Below are 7022 nucleotides of genomic sequence, written 5' to 3'. Positions count from 1 at the left end.
CCCAAAATGTCAACATTCTGCAGAGTAAGCTAATGGGACCCGGAGTCCAACAACATAATATTCACATTGTCAAGGATACAATCCAAAATTACTTACACCAAAATAAGGAAAATCTGACCAATTATCAAGAGAAAAGATAATCAATAGGTTCAATGCCCCAATGATCCACATGTTAGAAATATCAACGATTATCTTCATAATCCATGGGATTACAAGTGCACATACTTGAAACAAACTCACAGCAAAGAAATAGAAACTATATAAAAAAGAACTAAATGAAACAGACTCCTGGGGAAGATATCAGAGTAGAGACTCAATTTTTCCTCCAAAACTATGAAACAGGCAGGAACTATTTATTTTGAAATTCCAGAGGCCAGAAGAACACTGTACAGCATCCGAGGAAGGGCAGGAGGAAGAGGCTGACAAATTACGCTAAAGAACTGTAAATTGATCTCTCCACATAGCAGCTACCAGTCCCCATGCCCCACTCTCATGGCAGGCTACCACAGGGTCCAGTCCCTGGCTAGCAGCTGGTGAAGAAGGGAAAACAAAAATCATCTTCCCCAAGAACCAGGATGTGCATGGCCCGTCACTGACCACAGCTTTTGATTAGCGAATTCAGATCGCTGGGTCCTGGCTCTGAGGGCAGCCATGGTTTCAACCCTCCCCAGACAGGGGCAGAGGTGGTAGAGATCTAAAGATGCACTGCTTCCTCGGGGCTGCAGGGGGAAGTTAGCTGAAGGGCTGCATTTGCCGGGCAGGCCAGGAAATTTCAGCTTGGGGAGACATCAGAGAAGTTTTTGGTGCCCTTCCTGACCCCCTCCATGGGGCATGTTGGAGCCGGTCTGCTCCCCCTTCAGGTGTCTCTGGCCTGTTTTGTCTCGAAAAACCAAATTGGGAAAGTCCTCTCTGGGATGACCCTTGTCCCAGAACTTGCCCTCCAGGCAAAAGTAACCAGAGGCAATGAAAGGAGTGTAAAAGACTATAGAGGCAGACAATTAGGACAAAGGCCTGTCTTTTTATTTTTTTATTTTTATTTTTTTCCAGATACTGGGGAGAGGATGGTTTGTCCCTTGGGAAACAGAGCAGACAACCAAACTCCTGTAAACAGGGGAACTCCAAAACAACTTACAAGCAAAAGCCCAGGACAAGACAGAGGCCCAGTAAGGCATGGAAATCAGTGCACACTGCATTCAGCTTGGACAGACCTTCCTGATAGGAGGCTGAAGCTCAAGAAAATCTCTGTCTTAACACCAGCTGGTTATGAAACCAAGAAACAATCATCCCAGGGAGTAAATCCCAGAGTTAACATTCTAAACTATTAAAATGTACAGTATGTAACAAAAGAGTAAAAGACAAACAAAGAAATAGGAAATTATGGCTCCTCCAAAAGAAGAGGATGAAAATACAGAGAACACCAATAAAGAAGATGAGAATGTGGGCATACTGAACAAAGCCTTTAAAAAAAATGATCTTAAAAATGCTTATGGAAATAAAACAAAGTACGGAGAAAGAGCTACAGGATATCAGGAAAACAATGAATGAACAATATGAGAGTCTAAATAAAGAGATAGGAATTTTAAAAAGGAACCAAAAAGAACTACTGGAGTTGAAGACCACAATCACTGAAATGAAAAAATGCCCAGGAGGGTTTCAAGAGCAGATTGGATCTGGAAGAAGAAAGACTCAGTGAACTTGAAGACATGACACTTGAAATGAGTCATGCTGAGGAGCAGAAGGAAAAAAACAAATGCAATATTAAAAATGAAAATAGCCTAAGACAGCTATAGGACACCATCAAGAGCGCCCATATGCATTATGGGAGTCCCAAAAGGAGAAGAAAAAGAGAAAGGGCTGAAGGAATGATCAAGGAAATAATGACAGAGAACTCCACAAACTTAGCAAAAGATGTGACTATACACAACCAAGAAGCCCAGAGAACACCAAACAGGATAAACATGAATAAAAATATGCCCTGCCATATACTGATTACACTACCAAATGCAAAGGACAAGGAGAGAGTTCTGAAAGCTGAAAGAGAAAAGCAATGTGTTACATACATGGGAATCCCAATAAGTTTGAGTTCCAATTTCTCATCAGAAACCACAGAGGCAATTAGGTAGTGGGTTGAAATACTTAAAGTGCTGCAGGAAAACTACTGCCAGCCAAGAATGTTATATCCAGTGAGACTCTCTTTCAGAAATAAGGGAGTGATTAAGACAGTCTCAGATAAACAAATGCTGAGGGATTTCATCACCACTAGACCTGCCCTACGAGCAATAATAAAGGGATTTCTTCAGACTGAAGTGAAAGGACACTGGAGAGTGGTTCAAAGCAGCATAAATAAAGACCTGTGGTAAAGGTAACCATCTGGGTAATTATAAATACCAGTTTTACTGTATTGTATTGTTTGGTATGTAACTCCATTTTTTACTTTCTACAGGTGCTAAAATGCAAATGCATAGAGTAATGATAAACAAATGTTTTTGGACATGCAGTGTGCAAAGATATAAGTGGTAACAAGTACAAAAAAATGGTAATGGTAATGTGCCTGCTATTGAAGTTAAGTTGGTATCAGACCAATTATTATATAATTATATATTTAGAATGTTAAATTTTAACCCATGGTACCTCAAGGAAAACTGATGAAAAACATATCCAGATAGAAATGAGAAGGCACTCAATATGGTACAACACAAGGAAGCAAATAAATAGAAAAATAGGCTTTAATAGAAGTTAGAGACAAAAAAAAAAAAGTATAAGAATTACAAAGCCTAATTAGAAAAATGACAGAAGACCTATAGTATCAGTAGTGACTTTAAACTGTTTGTCTGGATTAAACTCTCCCGTCAAAAGGAACAGATTGGAAGAATGGATGAAAAAAAGTATGACCCAACTATATTCTATCTGCAAGAGATGCACCTTAAAGTAAAAAATACAAGCAGGTTTGACAGTGAAGGGATGGAAAAAATATATCATGCAAGTAGTAACCAAGAGAAAGCTGAGGTGGCTATACTAAAATCAGATATGAGATACCTTAAGTCAAATCAGTTATGAGGGACAAAGGTGTTCATTACATACTGATACAGGAAACAATTCAACAGAAAGATGTAACAATTATAAATATATATATGTACCTAAAAGAAGAGCCCCAAAATATATGAAGCAAATACTATAAGATTTGAAGGGAGAAATTGGCAGTTCTACATTAATGGTAGGAGACTTTAACAAATCACTCTCAGTAATGGATAGAACAGCTAGTCAGCAGATCAGTTAGGAAGTACAGGACCTGAATGATACACTAAACCAACTAGGTCTAACACACATATATAGGACCCTGCACCCAATGAAAACAGAATACACATTCTTCATGAGAGCACATGGATCATATACGAGGATACTTCATATGATGGGTCACAAAACAAGTCTCAATAAACTCAAAAATACTGAAATCATACAATGTATATTCTCCCCACTACAGCATGAAGCCAGAAATCAACAACAGAAGAAAGGGAAAATTCACAAATATGTGGAAGTTAGACAACATACTCTTAAACAATCGGCTAAAGGAAATCAGAGGTGAAAACAAGAAATATCTTGAGGCAAATGAAGATAAAAATACAACATACCCAAACTTATGGGATGCATTGAAGGCAGTGCTGACAGGGAAGTTCATAGTTGTAAATGTTTACTTTAAAAAAGAAGAAAAACTTCAAATCAGAGACCTAACTTCAATACTGGAAGAGCTAGGAAAAAAAGAACAAACTAAATTCAAAGTGAGAAGAAGGAAGGGAATATCAAAGATTAAAGTGGAGATAAATGCAATAGAAAACAAACAAAAAAATAGAATTAAAAAACCAAAAAGTTCATTCTTTGAAAAGAACAACAAAATTGACAAACCTTTAGCTAAACTGATAAAGAAAAAAAAGATAGAGGATACAAATAATGAAAATCAGAAATGAAAAGGAGGACATTACTACTGACCCTGCTGAAATAAAAAGGACTATAAGTATATACTATGAACAACAGTATTCCTATAAATTGGATAACTTAGATGAAATGGCACACAAACTGCCTACATTGACTCAAGAAGATACAGAAGATCTCAACAAACCAATTACCAGTAAAGAGATTGAATTCATAATCAAAAACCTCCAAACAAAGAAAAGCCCAGGACCAGATGGCTTCACAGGGGAATTCTACCAAACATTCCAAGAAGAATTAGCGCCAATTCTGAACAAACTTTTCCAAAAATTGAGGAGGAGGGACCACTCCCTAACTCATTCTATGAAGCCAACATCACCCTGATACCAAAGCCAGATGAAGATAACACAAGAAAAGAAAACTACAGACCAATTTCTCATATGAATATAGATGCAAAAATCCTCAACAAAACGCTAGTAAACCAAATCCAACAGCATATTAAAAGAATTATGCACCATGATCAAGTGTATATTTATCCCTGGTATGCAAGATTGGTTCAACATAAAAGAATCAATTAATGTAATACATCACATTAAAAGAATGAAGGAAAAAACACATGATGATCTCGATCAACGCACAAAAGGCATTTGACAAAATACAGCATCCTTTCTTGATAAAAACACTTAGAACACTAGGAATAGAAGGAAACTTCCTCAACATGATAACGAGCATATATGAAAAGCCCACTGCTAACATCATACTCAATGGGGGGAGACTGAAAGCTTTCCTCTAAGACTGGACACAAGACGAGATGTCTACTGTCACCACTGTTATTTAACATTGTACTGGAAGTTCTTGCCAGAGCAATTAGGCAAGGAAAAGGAATAAAAGGTTTCTGAATTGGAAAGGAAGAAGTAAAACTTTACCTGTTTGCAGATGATATGATTCTTTATACAGAAATTCCTGAAAAATCCACAATAAAGCTGCTAATAAATTAAGCAAAGTGGTGGGGAACAAGATCAACACCAAAAATCAGTAGTGTTTCTATACACAAGTAATGAACAATTAGAAGAAATCAAGAAAAAAAAATCCATTCACAATACCAGCTAAAATAAAAATGAAATGTCTAGGAGTAAATCTAGCCAAGGATGTAGAGGGACTTGTACACAGAAAACTGCAATACATTGCTAAAAGAAATTAAAGAAGACCTAAATTAAAGGAAGGATATTCCATGTTCATGGAATGAAGACTACATATTAAGATATCAATGTTATGCAAAGCAATTTATAGCTTCAATGCAATCTCAATCAAAATTCCAGCAACCTTCTTGGCAGAAATGGAAAAGCCAATCGTCAAATTTAAATGGAAGGGTAAGAGGCCCCAAATAGCTAAATCCATCTTGAAAAAGTATGAAGTTGGAGAATTCACACTTACCGGTTCTTAAAACTTATTATAGTTGTTAAGGGTGCATTCCCTCCCCCTTCCCTGCAGCAGCCATGGAGAAAGGTGAAGTCACCGAAAAATCACAGATCCCAGGAAGGGATGGGACAATGGATGCAGGGTCCGGCGATGCTTGGTAGCAGAGACCACTTGAAGGAGAATTCCTGGGCAGAAGTTAGGTCAGCCAGAATGTGGCTCCTTATATTGGTGTCCATTTTCTTATGTGCATCTTTTGTTATGTTTTTGGTATATAAAAACTTTCCCCAGCTCATTGAAGAAGAAAGAGTGAATATGAAGGTTTCCAGAGATATGGATGATACCAAGGCTCTAGGAAAAGTTTTATCCAAATGTAAGGACACCTTTTATGTACAAGTACTTGTAGCTTATTTTGCTACATATATTTTCTTGCAAACATTTGCTGTTCCAGGCTCTATATTTCTCAGTATACTCTCAGGGTTTCTTTATCCCTAGCCTTATTTCTTGTTTGTTTGTGTTCTGGACTCCATGCCTCATTCTGCTATATGCTTTCCTATTTAGTTGGGAGACCGATTATACAAAAATACCTAACAGAGAAAGCACTGAAATGGTCACAGCAAGTTGAACATCATAGAGAACATCTCATTAATTACATTATGTTTTTGAAAATAACACCATTTCTGCCTAATTTTTTTATTAATATTATATCTCCTGTGATAAACGTGCCGTTGAAAGTTTTTTTTTTTTTTTTATTGGCACTTTTCTAGGTTTTGCACCTCTCTCTTTTGTAGCAATGAAAGCAGGAACAACTGTACCAGCTTACAACAGCACAAGAAGCTGTTTCCTGGAACTCAGTATTTGTTCTGATGATTTTGGCTGTTTTTTTCCATTCTGCCAGCCATCTTCCAAAAAAAAAACACTAAAGCAGAAATTTGAGTAAAAAAATCATCTGGGTTTTAGTTTTCTTATCATCATCATCATCATCTCAGGATTAGGAGATGCATCCATTTATGTTTTAAAATCATCTATTCAGGAATTGAAACAAGGAATTTGTAAAATAAAATTTCCTATAAGCTAGTTAAAAGAATGCATTTAATTGGCAAGGGAGAGGAGAAAGTAAAAATGGAAATTGATGTACTATGTAACGTGCTGTCGGTAGTAATGGTAAACACCTAAATTACTATGCAAAATATAGTAACAGATAATTAACAGAAGCATGGTAGTAAATTCTTGATCCAACTGATTCATGCAACTTAATTTATTTCATGATCTGGCTATACATTCTTACCCATGATTTGATAATTTAATGATATTTTTCTCTCTTAGCTCTCACTAATAACTAAAATAGATATACAAAAACAAAGATTCTAGATTCTGGCTAAGAGCAACCTTCTTTTAGAGCATAAATTTGAAAACTAATGCTCAAAAGAGACTTACGTATTTCATCCTCTTTCTACCTTTGAGGTGAAAGATTTGTTTAGAGCTTGTAGACCACTGAATATGAAAAGGATATCACATTATTTCTATTTTGTGAATTTTATTTTTGTTTTTTTTCTTTTCAATATTTTTATCATGGATTAGTCTGAAATTAACTTTCACAATTTTTCCACTGTGCATATACACAATGAGGAGTCTATGATAATTTGATGTTGATAATTTATATTCAGATAATATTTTGTTAC

At 36.3% G+C, this 7022-nt stretch overlaps 1 pseudogene; it reads left to right on the top strand.

Annotated features, from left to right (window-relative positions):
* The first annotated feature begins 5478 nt into the window (after positions 1–5478).
* LOC119535490 lies at positions 5479–6280 on the top strand (annotated as a pseudogene).
* The last annotated feature ends 742 nt before the right edge of the window (positions 6281–7022 follow it).

This window comes from Choloepus didactylus, chromosome 5, assembly GCF_015220235.1.
Source record: "Choloepus didactylus isolate mChoDid1 chromosome 5, mChoDid1.pri, whole genome shotgun sequence".
Classification (NCBI taxonomy): Eukaryota; Metazoa; Chordata; class Mammalia; order Pilosa; family Megalonychidae; genus Choloepus; species Choloepus didactylus.
Note: the sequence above shows the minus strand (reverse complement) of the source record. Positions and strands in the feature narration are given on the sequence as shown.